The sequence below is a fragment of the Nasonia vitripennis genome, chromosome 3, assembly GCF_009193385.2.
Source record: "Nasonia vitripennis strain AsymCx chromosome 3, Nvit_psr_1.1, whole genome shotgun sequence".
NCBI classification, from domain to species: Eukaryota; Metazoa; Arthropoda; class Insecta; order Hymenoptera; family Pteromalidae; genus Nasonia; species Nasonia vitripennis.
In genome coordinates this window covers 3,291,307-3,306,478 of record NC_045759.1, presented here as the reverse complement: position 1 = coordinate 3,306,478, position 15,172 = coordinate 3,291,307, and the positions used below count along the sequence as shown (strand labels likewise).

General features: G+C 47.0%; 1 protein-coding gene across 3 annotated transcripts in view; it reads left to right on the top strand.

Moving 5' to 3' along the window:
- LOC100123284 (stAR-related lipid transfer protein 13) overlaps positions 1-15,172 on the top strand; it is a 227,147-nt gene that overhangs the window by 203,495 nt on the left and 8,480 nt on the right. The gene's annotated exons all lie outside the window — the stretch shown is intronic.

Sequence of the window (15,172 nt, the reverse complement as noted above, 5' to 3'; positions counted from 1 at the left end):
CACCCTGTGCTATTTCGGTTTGCTGGTAAACACTGCGCTTCCTGTTAAATTTTCATCAAAATATAGTAATCTAGTTACGCAACGTATAACGGTACGCTACGAATCAACAAACACATCAACGATACATCTTATTCGAGCCGAGTATAAATATTAAGACATTAGTCCGTTTATGTAACTCGCATTTCCTGTGTCGTCGTCGTCGCAGCACAATAGAATGCCAATCCAGAGATGTCTCGTCATTAATTACAATAATTACGCAACGAAACGTCCGTGAGCAATGCGCGTTTCATCCCATCGATGCCATAATACACAATAACCTTCGTCATCCGTCTCGGAATCTCATCTACTTAAAACTCTCGTCAGACTGACAAATCCCAACAATACGCATTTCTCCCTTTTTTTCGTAACACATACGCGAAGAGAAAGAGAGCAATTTTTAAGGAAAACTCTCACGACAAAAGAAGCCAACTCTCGCGCACAATACATAGAAAAAAGCAACTCGCTTCCTATAAACGCGCATCCCAGAAATTACGCAAAGCCCTCCGCACAACACAATGACGAAGGATTATACATCACAGTCTTGTCTCTTCCATTATGGTCATTGTCATGCTGTCTCCGCCAGTGAAAGTCGTATAGTGCATCGCGCGCAGACTAACGCGATCGGAATAGCAATTAACGCGCTGCTGCTCACCCGAGGCATAATTACGCGCGCAGGTGTGGCTGAAGATCGGCTGGAAAAACTGAGAGGGAGAAGAATACATAAAATTAGTATTCGACGCGTACTGCCGCCGGATGAAGAAATCTGACGCCGACGTGGCTGGAAAACTCAAGCCCTTTTCCTTTATATTACCTCCGTTTCGTGAATCCTTTTTTGGAACAATATATCATAAACACGTGTTGAAAATCGCACGACGAGAAGGGCGAGAGAAATCGGTTCGCACGTATAATATTTGTCGCCTATCGGCTTTATCGATCTTTATTAATTGCAGCGCGCCGGTATATATGGTAATGAAACCGGCGCGCCTTGCAGTCTGCCGGGTATATACCTATAATATACGTCTATACAGATAGTCTCGCGATTGATCGGACGACTTTCTTAGCCGTGAGCGGGTTTTCTTTGTAGGGCGATTTGAAGTCTCGGTGCTTATACTTTTAGCGCTGCGTCGATGATCGGTTTTACTTCAAAAGTTTCTTCATACCGATTTCTCAGAATCGATCGTTGCGCGACGATATTATTATTGCTTGGGTATTTCTTACGTAAAAAAAATTGACCGAAAATTCTGCTGATTGGCAGAATTGTAAAAGTGGTCTCGTTCGCCAGCGCGCTTCGCGTCGAATCGTAAATTCACGGAAAAAAGAGAAAGTGTTTTTCGGTCCGCGTGTGTACAAAATTGATTCTTCGGTGCGGCGCACAAAGAAAGATCGTATAATGATATGTCGCGCGCGTATGTGCGTGTAACTGTTTCTGAAAAATTTGTTTACATAAAAAAAAATTCGATCGGTCGGACGCACTCGTATCTATATCGACCTTGTGCGCTCGTCGAAATAAAAAAAAATCTCGTTTCTCAGCAATAAATCGCCTGCGAATTCCAGAAAATCCTCCGCAACAACCCACACGAATAATATCCTTTCCTCCTCTCTCTCTCACCGCGCGAGATATATAGCTTTACACTCGGTGGCACGCAACAGCTCGCCCGCGGCTTTTCTCGACCCGGAGATTCGAGGCGCTGCTGCAGCACCACAGCTGCACCGGAAGCTGCGGCGCGCTTCCGACGTAATTGCCGCCTGTCGCGGGCAATTAGCTTTTATTCCGATTTTATACCCGCTGTACACACATCTCGCAAAAATCGAGTGAAAACCCGGCCGATCGAAAGTTTCACGGCCAGCAGCTATATAACAGCCTTATAAATATTTTTCGTCGTCGTCGTCGTCTCTCTCACTCTCTCTCTCTCTCTCTCTCTCTCTCTCTCTCTCTCTCTCTCTCTCTGCGGTGTGTATACGGAAAGAAGAAGAAAAAGTGGCCGATAAGGTGTCGCGGTCGCGATCTAATACTCTGCATTTTTCTTGCTCTCTTTCTCTCTCTCTCCCTCTCTCTCTCTCTCTCTCTCTCTCTCTCTCTCTCTCTCTCTCTCTTTCTCTCGTGTTTCACAGCCGATAACGATCGACGCATTCGATTTTCGTTTATTCAAAGCGAGAAAATTAATAACAACCTGTAACGAGTCTCCTTCTATTTTTCATCGAACATTCATTCACGAGGCGGGCGGTGAACGGCGAGTTTTCCGTGCAAGTTGGGTAACGTCTAATTCCATTCATTAATGCACTGGAAATACGGCAATTAGTGAAAGTTCATGAGAACTCTCCGTCATTACTCCACCTGCGTGTATCATAAATACGTCGTATGAAGAAACCTCTCGCCGATGCATCCAAAGAAAACAAAGCGCCGCGAGAGCGTAAGTGCGAAGAAAGTTCTATTTGGACTAATTTTCTCCTCGAGGAAGCCATGCATCATCACACCTGCCTCGATGAAATTAACGCGATGTACGTCGTCGAGGCTTCGGCAAATCAGTTGTTTAGCGCCGCAATCGAGGAAGAAGAAACATCGTACACGAGAGGTGCGATCGCGTGTGCGATTTTTCGCCGATTCGAGAGAGAGAGAGAGAGAGAGAGAGAGAGAGAGAGAGAGAGAGAGAGAGTTTCACCTGTCTCGAAAACAGCGATCAAGGAAGACACTCGCAGATCGTTATCCGGTGGAAAGCGGAGGTGAAAAATCGCCGCGTCTCGTAATTGAAGGAAAGGAGAATGTTTTCACATCTACATGTATATCCGTGCATAAGCGTTTCTTTGACCATCATCCGTCATAAAGCGCTTAAACTGTCAATTATCCTCGATCGCTGCGCGTATAGTCGAGTGTTGCGCAATGGCAAAAAAATAATAACTCGCCGAACGCGCTCTGCTGGTCAATACACCTCCAGAAAAAAGCTTACATAACTTGAACCACATATACACAATATAAGCGAGTGTAGCTCGGACAAAAAGTGTAGCTGTGTTCGAAGCGTAAAGTCGAAAAAAAGACCGCGTTGCGCAACGGCGCGAGTATCGAATTTCTCCCGGAGGAACCTTGGCGGCGATGATGACGATCATCGTCCCTAGTACATTATAGAGGAGAGAAGAAGACGACGACCGGAATTACGTTCTGCCGCGGGGGAGAAACTCGAGCGCGAATTATCTCGAGGCGCGCGCGCGCGCGGATGAATCGATCGGCCCGCGAGAGAAAGAGAATCGAAAGTCACCGAAGAAGAGATCGCGCTGTCAATCGGAGAAAGGCGGCTCTCTTTACACACGTCTATTCACATAATTGCTTACGCAAAGAAAAACGTTTATTGCCTCTGGAAAATAATGGGATGTGTTATTTTTCGTGTAAACATTAAATCGGCCGCGAAACTCCAATTTGCCTAATACGGTTTCTCACCCTGTGCACCGACCTTTTCGAAAATCCAATTTAAAAAGCCTCGTTATACGCGCTGCACCGCGGAGACTCGACCATTTTTGGCCTGGCTCTCGAGACGCGCATCTTCAATCAGCCACCCGATACTTTCGCGACTCGACGAAGCGCAGCCTTATCGAGCGCGTATCCGATCGGGGGTCCGCCCACGTCTGACTTTCGGCTGCAGGTAATCGATGCTCTTTCACTTTCGCGAAAAAATACGACGACGTCGTACTGCACCAGCCCAGAAGACAGATGTCTCTCTCTCTCTCTCTCTCTCTCTCTCTCTCTCTCTCTCTCTCTGTGACTTACATTACGCGCGCCTACTTTTTCTTTGATCCTCTTGAATTTGAAAGGCTGATTGTGTTAAGCGCAAAATTTCTCAATTCGTCGAGCTGTATAGAGATCGCATCGGCAAGATTAATTGTACAGGTGCAAAGTGCCTCTAAAGCGAAACGCATCCATCAGTTCGACGTATGCGTTATAATGAAAGGTGTATACACAGCCTATGAAGTTTCTAAATAATACGACGTATACGCCCGCGCGCAGCAGTTGCGCCGGGCAAAAACGAAGACTCCGCGCGCTCTACACGTAATTACAAGCTCGACAATGAGTAAACGAGCCGAAACGAATTACGAGCTATCCGCACACACACACGGCTATAGTATAATATTGTTACACGATTAAAAAAAAAAAACGACGCGAAGATTCAAGAAAAAAAAGCTAAGCGTCGCGCGTTACAACACAAAAGGAGCGAGAGCTGCTGCCGCGCTGGGGAAAGGCGAAAAATAAGAAGTTAATTGGCAGGTTGCGCTCTTGGAGAGCCTTGAATAAAAAGCTTCGGAAATCGCGCGAGCGCGTTTCCCTCTTACTCGCGCGCGCGTGCGCGAGAGAGTCTATAGATCGGCATCTGCGAGCCGGACACGCGTAATTACGCCCGAGAGAGAGAGAGAGAGAGAGAGAGAGAGAGAGAGAGAGAGACTGCTCTCGATTTTAAGTCTCGCGGACACCGTTTACCTTTGTTCGTTCGGCTATATAAAAGCTCGCCGTTAAATGGAACGTCGCGCTGCGCGGATTCTCAGAATCGTCGGTATAAATTTCGTTTCGGCCGGAATTTAAGAGAAATGCGACGCGACCTTAAGCTCTTTGTGTATTTATAACCGCGAGTTTGTTTCGGCTGCTACGTAAGTAATAACTTATTGTCACCTGCGCGAGAGGCCTACCTTGTCCTCAAAACTAGCAGTACACTCCACTAAGCATCGTTACGAGAATTATATAGATTTTATCGACAACCGCAAAACGATCCTCTCCGCTGCTGCTGTTGCTGCAGCTCACTAGTGGAAAAGTTACACAAGCTATCCGGCTTTCGCAACGACGCCCGCGTGTGTATACCTATATAGAGAGCGAACGGCGCGGCGGGCAGACTGCGCGGCACGTCGAGCTCCCGAGTCACTGCTCGCTTGCGGCACCTGCACGCCTGTATGTATGTATATGTCTGTGTGTATATAGCTCCTCAACACTTGTAAATCTAAAATAGCTCTCTCGCGCGCGCAGCTACCACGCTGCCAACTCTTTATCTCTCTTACGCGCGACTATTTTCGATTCTTTCGATCGGGTCGTCGCGCTACTTTAGATTCGCCGGATTTTTCGACCAGTAGGGGGAGGATGCCTTAGTGGGTTAGTGGCTTTGTAGTCGCTCTCGACGATGTCGCGGAGGTTTGAGACTGTTTGGGAATGCTGCCGTTAAGTGATTTTGAAGGCTCGATTCTGCAGTCACCGTTTTCAATTCCTCCGGAATAAATCAGTCCATCGATCAATACTTCTGCAAGACAGACACCGAGAGCCTACATTAGAAATCATACAAACCCGACGTCTGTTTTGTCACTCACGGAAAAGGCTGAATCATTTCGGATAATAAATCAATCGAACGCCTCCTTTATTTACATCTCTCCTCTGCAGCTGTTTATCCAGTTCCATCTACAAAATAAAAACCTAATCATTCGAAATTCCCCAACCAGAGCAAGCGAATGCGCTACTCCGAAAAATCAAGCTGCGCAAGAGAGCCAAGCATTATATAGCCGAGCTTATAATAAGCATCCGCGCCTTTCTCGAGCAGTAGAGCACGTCGGCCGCGAGGCACGTCGATATCGATCTGAAATATCACGGCGGCTTCTTCTTCTTCTTCTTAGTCGCGGCTGATTGAACCGCTCGTTCTCGCGCTAATGTTTTCGCGGCGCGCAGCTACTGCCTTTTACGATTATTGCAGCCGAAGGTGCGATGCCTTTTCCTTTCGATAAATTCGCGGGGAAAAAAGCGCGCTTTATATTTATGCTGATTGGAAAGACGAGATTTTTTTTCGTGGATGCGCGCTGTTAAGGGCTCTGGAAACGACCATTGCCGTAAAGAAGCTTCGGGGTGTCTAGCCTACGATACGAAATTTATTTTTCGAGCTATGCAAAGCGGCGACGCATTGTATAAACATGCCATTTGATGACAGTGTAATAAAATAGAGGGAAAAGTCTCGAAGCGATTTCCAATAATTTCATAACGCACGCGTGCGCGCGTAAACAGAGAAATCGTAACTGCGCTCTCGGCTCATTAAGCGGGCGCACAGCTGATCTCTTTCTCTCGCCGCGGTATAATAATAAGCCTTTGAGATAATAAGCTCGCTCATTGGCGAGATTAAGCCCCATTAAAAAGGGAAAAGACGAGCTGCTCGAGATTTTCGTTCGCGCGAGCGAGCGAGCGCTTTATCAAAAGGAGCCGCTAATTGCTGTGTTCTGGCAGCAGCGCGACAGTAAGCCGATGCATTACGGGGAACCGGTTCGTGTCACCGTGAATTCGTGAGGGAATGAGTAAATTGTAGGGCAGTTTTTGACTGCAAGTGAACGTACACAGGGCTCGTGTGATTACTTTCTAATTCGTCGTGCAAAAACATCAAACGCGACTCTTCCTCCTCGTCATTTTTTCATAAGTTTCATCGAGAGCAATTATAAATCCCCCCGAGGCAAAAGCTTCCGCGTCAAAGATTCAATTTATTCACGCGAGCTTTCTCCAATCCATAAACATTTGCGGATGTATAAATATATAAGCTCGCTGGTTATTATTATGATTTGCGGTGTATTTGCAAATCGTAACTCTCTGTATGTACCAATATACAGCAAAGGACCCGTTTCGAGAGCGACCGCCTCCTATCGTCGATTCGCGCGCATTATTTATAGCGATTCTAATCAGCTTATACATCCCCGTCTTCATCGACAACCGGATAATTACTCTCGACTCCCGCCATTTGTCCCGCACTCGATTTTCATTTTTTTTCAGAAGGTGCGCACGTGTGCAGCGAGCAATTTCACTCACAGATATATCAGCGCTCTCGACTTTGTCGGGCTCCATTAGGTCGGAAATTATTCTAGCTGCTGCTGTATTTACTTACGGTTATCTCTCCCGTGCCGGGATTAACGGGCTTTTTCTCGCGGATGAAAATTGAAAATAAAGCAAAACCAGTCCAGGCCTCGGCTTTATATTTTCTCGCCGTCTGGAGAGGCGCGGTTGGCAAAATCCGTTGCAGAGAGAGAGAGAGAGAGAGAGAGAGAGAGAGAGAGAGAGATAAGTCGATTAGGCTAATGGCCGGAATTAATTGACGTCGTTGCCACGCCGTGACCGGCACGAGCAAAGGAGTAACGTTATAGCCGATCGTGATGGCGCGATCCTTATCTTCGGGAAACTCGTGTAGGATCTTTAGCTCAAGTCTGGGTGTCTGCGATACGAGACCCGGAAAAGTTTACGTGAAAAGGCGATTTTACGGGGAAGATATTGAGCTCGTAGGCATTTTTCTCTCGAGCAGCCTCTTCGTTTTCGCAACGCTTCCCAATACCGATATCCAACTCGAAACTTGTTCGCCGATGCGCTCGCGCCCACGTAATTAATTACTGATAAAAGCCACGGTGAAAATGATCAATTTACGCCGCGCAGAATAGCGCCTCATCGACACGAACGTGCTTTTCAATTGTGGAAAGTGCCGGAGAAAAAGTTTCGAAAGCCGCGGGAAAAGTTGCTTCTCTCGGGCCCAAAGCGACACACACACGCGAGACGATCGTCGTGACCGTGAAAGTATATTACAAACACATACGACGCCTTCGCGCGCGAGGGAATTATCCGAATTCGGCGCGCGACGCCCGAAATATGAGGGACTTTATGAAACGGAAAAGAGAGGTGGGCTCGCGCGCATAAAATTATCGTTTGCTGATTAGAAATTGCCTTGTTATTGAGACTTTTCGATATGTGTCCGGTGAGAAAAATCGGAAGTGCTACCAGCGTATGGAATACATTAGTATACGATCGGTTACGAGAGGTTTTCCTAGAAAAAGAGATGTTCCTCGAGGTGTAAACGCCTGTTATTTCCTCAAAAGTACAAAATTACATGCGACTAATGTACGTCGCGACTATAGTGTTTTTCCACGGCAGATACGATGCACAAGTATAACAAAAGTGTTTATCCGCATAAAAAAGGAAAACGACGCGCAAAAATCTCCAGCAATTGAACTGTTGATGGCCACAATTAGACTACATTACGAGCGAATAATGAGGACAGCGCGCTCGGATCCGCGCAAACCGACGCATCTCCTCTCGATTAGCCAATCAGACGCAAAGTCGGCGCGCAGTGATTGATTGGCTCGAATTGCGCGGCTGCCGCGGCGTTTTATTAAAAAAGGCCGCCGACTTTTGAATGAATCAAGAGAGCGAACAATAAAAGGACGCTTCGATATTCGAAGTCGCGTCGTCATGATCGAACAGCTTTCATTCATGCGACAATTCGGTTACATGGATTGCATCCGCGAGTTTACATAATTGGCCGACTGACCAAGAAAAAGGGTGGCTATAGCGTTACACGTGTACAGCCATTAAAATACATCATTCTCGTGTTCTGCCGAGACCGTAAAACTTTTACACTTCCTAGTCGCATAACATAATCCCTCGATGAAATTTTTCCCTGCTAGCGCCACAATACCGCTGCTGCATTCCGTTTCTTTCGATCGGCGCCCGTCGTATAACGTACACACAACACAGAGAGAGAGAGAGAGAGAGAGTCGCGTGCGCGCGAGTGATGGCGAAAAATGCGCCAGCTCACCAGGAAGTGATCGTTAGCGCCCGGCTCTTGTCGCTGTACACAAACACATATGGCCGGCGCGGCAGTCTCTCGCGAGAGCTGCAGTATAGGCACACAGGACTAGCTCTTGCGAGCGCGCATTTCTATGTCGCACCGTTATAACGATCTCCATACACACTCTATCATCGTCATCGTCTTTCTATTTTCGTCGAGAGCAGCTCCCTGCTGCCGTCTTTATTTCTCTCTCTCTCTCTCTCTCTCTCTCTCTCTCTCTCTCTCTCTCTCTCTCTCTCTCTCTCTCTCTCTTTCGAGCGGTATATTCTCTTTCGATGGAACTTCGTACCTCGAGACTATAAGCGAATCGGAATAATTAAGACGGCTGCGGCGCTGAATAAAAAGCACGATTATAACTCAATGTACACAAACGCAGCGGCGCAGGGACTAAGTAAGCCGTTCACCGGGAATGCCGTTTATCTCAAGGATTTCCTGATGCCCACGTACGTCTCTCTCTCTCTCTCTCTCTCTCTCTTTCTCTCTCTCTTTCTCTCTCTCTCTCTCTCTCTCTCCTTCTCATTTTGGCGCGAGAGAGTCTAGTTTCAAATCGGCCGGATGATATAACTGCGGTCAGGGCAGCGGCGGCTCCGTCGCACTCCAATTATCCCACGTTCCTTTCTGCGCTCTCGCGACCGTTACTTATATGCTTGCGCCGCGCGGATCGCGTCGATACGTTGGACACACACTCGCTATGGGTAATTGGATTGTTTGCATTTGAAGTTCGCGCGCAGCTACTGATTTACACACGCGCAAACCCGTTCGTCCGTCACCTGGAAATTCTGGGCTTCGTGAGAAGAAAAAGGAACATCTCCGTTATGTACCCTATACGGCTCTTTGTTGTGTGCGTATACGCCTCTGTCTTTATTTATTCGTTGTGGGTATATATACAGGCTGGAGAGAAGGATAACTCGTTTTCGAGGAGTTAATTAAGCGTGTGCATCTGTCATTATCAATAATTTTCGTATAAGCAGCTCGTTATACGTTATACGCGTGTCCGGCGCGCATGTTGTGAAAAGTTTGAAGGACTCGCTCGGAGAAGCGATTTTGTTTTCTTTCCATCGCGTATGATTACACGGTAAATAAACAGTTAGCGAAAATCAATTAAGCGGCGGTTGTCGGTTAAAAATTGAGACGTTTCGGCGAAACGCGACCTCTGACAGGGAGAGATTCCAAGATATTACCATAAGATGTCTGATCGGCGAGTATTTAGCATACAATGTCCGGGGGATAATCCCCCCTGATCAATCACGCGAATTAATGATTCAAAACAAAATCGAGCTTATTTTTCATTATACGACCCACGCTAATTCATTTATCACACGACGTTTCGCACGCATCGGCTTATTCGAAGCAAAAAAAAGAAAAATCCACGCTCCACGGATACACACAGCATTGATACAACCATATACGCTCTCGATTAATATGCAAAGTCGTGAGAGACAGTCTGATCAGCGGTCGGCTAATTGCTGTAATAGGCAAAGTCGAGGCACGAGAGAGAGTGGATTATTTGCGTTTTCGCATTTTAATGATTTCGTAAAACGCTAAGCAAGTAAGAATCCGACGTTTGACGAGGAGATTATCTTTCCAAAGGCAGCCGCAGCTGCGCGGGTGAATGTCTGCATGCGCTTTCCTGAAAAAAGCGCCTTTTACACGCACTTGTAAAGCGTATATATATGTCGCAATTTTATCGGAGTATACCGCGCTGTTTTCGTTTTCATTTTCTTCCAGTACCTGTGTTTACGTTTGCTTATACTCCGATAAATCAATGTCTGTCGGCGAACAAAAACAAAGCCGCGTATACGTATAATAAATATTAATTTTTCCTCCAGAGCACAGCACACAGTCTGTAATCGAACGTGTAAATACTCGGCTCCGGAGAGTACGTTTATTTATTACACAATTATACGAGCAGGTGTCACGAATGACGTATCCTCAGCTCTGTATAAGACAAAAGCCAAAAACTCTTCCTCACCGCTCGTATCAGGACTTTTATAACCCACGGAGTCTCCGATATAAGACTCGACGGACATATAGGTACGAGTTTGAGGCCAACCAGTCTCTCCACAAAGACCGCATTCTCTCCCCTGTTCTCCCGAGCCTTGAAAAGCTCTCGTCAATTTTTTACCGCCACGACGACTGCAGCCGGATTCGGATTATTATGGATCTGTAATTTCCAGACGATGAATAATTGCACTGCATCCAATGTAGCAAATTGATTCTGTACACACCGGTGTGTGTAAAAGCCAACGATACAAAAATCGCAAGCCTCGAGCGCAGAGCTTTCCTCACGCGGAAATGCAGTTACGACTACGGGCTACTCTATTTTCGGCTTTATGCGCGTGTACACATACGCGAGGGCTTTGTTACGCGGCCGCAGCACGTGAGGACGGATCCCGTACGCTTTTAGCGGGTTCGAGGTGCGCTGAACTATTTTAATTGAGCCGCGAATAATCGGGAATTCGCGTTAAGAGGAGCTTCCCTCTCCTAACTTTAGGAGACCAGGGAATTCCCGACGAGGATTGACGATCGCGAATATAGCCGCGACAGTTTTAAGCCGCGTGTTGGTACATTTTGAGAAAATGAAAATTCAAAGGAGAAGAAATCCTCGCCTTAATTGAATACGAAGCAGTAGCTGCGCAAAGTGCGTTGTCCGAAAAAAAGCGAACTCGGAGCCCGAAGCATGCTAAGCAGCCGATGTGTGCAAGAAAGCAGCAGCGTCGGATTATACACACGAAGACGCGGAAAAAGTCAACTCAGCGGCTGATGATTGAAAGATGCCGGATGTCGCTCTGAAAAAGCCAGACTGCTTGGCACTCGTTTGCCCTGCCCCCCTCTCTATCTCCGAGTCGATCGAGAGAGAGAGAGAGAGAGAGAGAGAGAGAGAGAGAGAGAGAACACGCGACGGTAGTCCTCGTCGTCAATTTATTATACGCGCTTCATAAATGCAGCACTTGTACGGCGTTTTTCGCTGCGCGCGCAGAAACGCGCCACTTTTTGCGGCTCTCGCGATTTATGAAGGAATCGAGATATTCCCGTTGCTGCGAGGCTAACGAGCCCAGCGACTTCTGCGGAAAATATACGCGCGCGTATAAAAGGTGGGGCGAGATTCTTTAGAGCAGTCTCGTCACTTTTGCAATTATGTATGTTCTATACGCAATTTTCTCGGATATATAGCTAACCCGAGATGGCTGGGAGACGTCGTCGCACTACTCTTGCTTTCCATACGAACTTCCGAGAGAGAGAGAGAGAGAGAGAGAGAGAGAGAGAGAGAGAGAGAGGGAGAGAGAGAGAGAGAGAGAGAGAGATGCCTCTGAAAGTGTTTTCTCGTAAACCGTGCTAGTCCGCAAAAGCAAAGGAACGAGTTACACAAGCTCTCCGCGCGTAGGTCGTGCGTATGTATATGCGCGAATGAGAAATAGAGGCATATCACGATTCGTGAGTGACGCGAGCGACTCGTCTCTCTCTCTCTCTCTCTCTCTCTCTCTCTCTCTCTCTCTCTCTCTCTCTCTCTCTCTCTCTCTCTTGGGAAGTCAGTTAAAAGTGCAGCCGCTCAAAATAATGCACCGCGGCGTCGCTGCTGCCGTGTGTGACGCATGTGCAAAAAGCTCGACGGCCGAAAAGGAGGCCAGTCTCGGGAGGGCTCTATACTCGCGTCGCTTTGCGGGAATTAAATAAAAGATGAGAGCTCGGACATTGATATAGGAACCGTTAATGCTCGCGCGACTTTATATTGATATTCGCCGGAGATGCGTGTCCTGTTCTTATTTCTCGAGGCTTCTTTTGATGAATGTTATATTCGCGAAGAGCGTTACATGCTAATGGAACTGATTATCAACTAGGTTATTGCGACAACGTGTTTTTTCGGAGAGTGTAAAGTTCGGTCGTAAAAATAGAGGCCTACATTTCACCCAAAGCCTTATACAGTGGCTAAATTCAAAAATAAAAAAAAAAGGGAAAAGGGTCGCTCGCGTTTATTGCCGCGTGAAGGGGTCCTGAAATAATGCTACACCACAGCGCGGCTTCTTTCCACACACGTATACACCATCAAAGGCGGGAAGCTATCGCTGCGTTGGTCCCGAAGCGTGACGTCTTGAGAGAGAAAGAGGAAAAAAACTATCAACGCGGAACCCCACGAAATTACCACGCGCGCGGCTAGTTTTCTCTTTCTCTCTTCTCGTTCTTTATAAGCTCGAATGTAGGTCGAGAGACTATTTGAAAATTTAGCCCTAACTCGATACTCGTGTGTACGAGGAGAAAGCAAAGTTGTTATTTTTTTTCAGCGCGACGAGAGAGAGGCTTCTTTCGCGCGCGCGAATCGCGTGACGAGGAAAATTTTATCGAAGGAGCTCGATTGTAAAAAAAATTCCACTGGCTTCTCACGAGTTTCTCTCCCATTGGATTCTCGGTATTCTTTTTATTTCGCGGCGATCATCATTACGACTCTCCGTTTTTGATATCACTGATGCGTGCGCGCCGAAAGTAATTATTTTGTAATACACGCTAAACTTTCACCCACACACTCATATACAGCGCCTTCTAACATCTTTTTCGGCTAAAACTGAGCAGCTGACGCAAGGGGTCCCCGATGGTGCCGTCGATAAATATACGCTTTTGTATCCGGTTTTGAAAGAAAACCACGTGCACACGCGCGATCAATAATAATAATAAACGCGATGATTACAATTATGTAAATCGCGAGCGCGCGAGTTTTATTATGCATCGCCAGGATATTATGTAACGCGACGCACACCACGCGTGTGTGTGTGTGTGTTATTCTTGTCAACAGCCGATATTACGGCAATCGATTTTAATTACCGTCAGAAGATTCGAACTGTCGGAACGCGTAGACCTATATACTGTATAGCGAGACGCGTGCAGAGCTGTAAATTACTGTTCTCGCTCGATTTTAAAGTAATGCAACGTATAGAGAGTGGAATGAATCGATGACAAAGCATTCCCTCGTGCCGAAAATTCATACCCCCATCGTGTCGGCTGCAGAAACAAAAGGGGCAGCGACGGCTGCACGGAAACGCGATTATCGTCGCATATGCGGGCGAGCCCTTGTTGCGTTCCGCTCTCGCGTCCAGCGAATGAATGAGCGAGAGTGAAAAAAAATAAGTACAAATGAGAGAGAAAAAAAGGGGGCCGTCGACACGGCCGAGTAACTCCTTTCCGGCCGTGCGGCCATTGACACGTGCCTATGCGCGGCCGGCGTGTGTTGTTGTACACTTTTGTTCGGATGGATTTTTTCAATTTGCAGGGCGCGTGCGTGATTTTTTTTACGTTCAATTTGGAGCGGATTGGGTGGAAGCTGTGAGAAACGCCCGTTGGGTCCACATACACACAGTCGTTATTATCGGGACGATGACGAGAAGTACAGTTGAAAAGTAATAGAGTCGGCAAAAACGATCGATTACAGCGAGATAGTCCGTAACTGTATGCAGCTCGTGGCGCTTTTTCATTATTCTCCAGTTGAGCCTTCTCTCTCCCTCTCTCTTGAATTGAATTAGAGGAAGCAGCAGCAGCGACGAGATAATTGAAGAGAGACGAAAGTACATACCCGCTTCGAAAAACTTCTGATTCATGGCTATAATAGAGTGAGAGAGAGAGGCGAGTAGCATTAGCTACTGTACGGTATTTTAAAATGACTTTAAATTGCCGGGGCAATCATCGAGAGATTGCCACTGATTGGCGAGAGAGCAAAGTTCGTTGTACGATAATAATTAAAAGAGCGTTACGAGCTTTTCCTCGATTATCATCCGTATACGTATAGTTATGTCACTTTTCCTTTATCTCGTCGCCGCGGCGCAACCGATGGTGATCGACCGATAAGATAGCAGTGCACACCGGAGAGCCTTTTCTTTTCCGCGTCTCTCGTTATCGGACGAGCTCTAGCTAGACCGTATACAGATCGGAAGTGAAAGTGTACGGTAAAGCTATACAACGACCCGGGGGTCAAAGCTCGCGAGTGTGGGCGAGTGTATACAGCGGCGTGACGAAAGGACAGTTCTAGAATTCGCCACAATCGCATCTCTATGCGCGGTCCTGCGCACTCGGAGATAGAATTTCGTCACGCGATGACAATGGGATCTTTCGCGATATGGGATAATATAATAACATCACGGTGGTCTCGGGGTTTTAATAAATCACGGGATCAGCGAATAAGAGATTATAAACTCGTATGCATTGTAGCACAGTTGCGGCTAACGGTATAACTACGCGAAGGAAGCAGCTTTATTCGGGACAGTCCGCGACTTTCTAAGTAGAGGATTTCAGCGCGATGATGATGATGTTGGGATGTGTGGAAAAATCTCGCGGAAGCAGCTTGACTAATGGCGAGACGAGAGCTGCTGTGTTTGTCGCTGGAGGCGACCTCGACGGGGTCTTCAGGACAGCTGCCGCGTGTGTTTATTGTTTGTTTACCTGTTGATGATCGTTAGCGAGAGAGGCGTTTAAATAACCATTAGAAATCGGGCCAGTGTTTTCCGTGAAATCGACATTGAAATCGGTGTCATCATCGTCGCTCG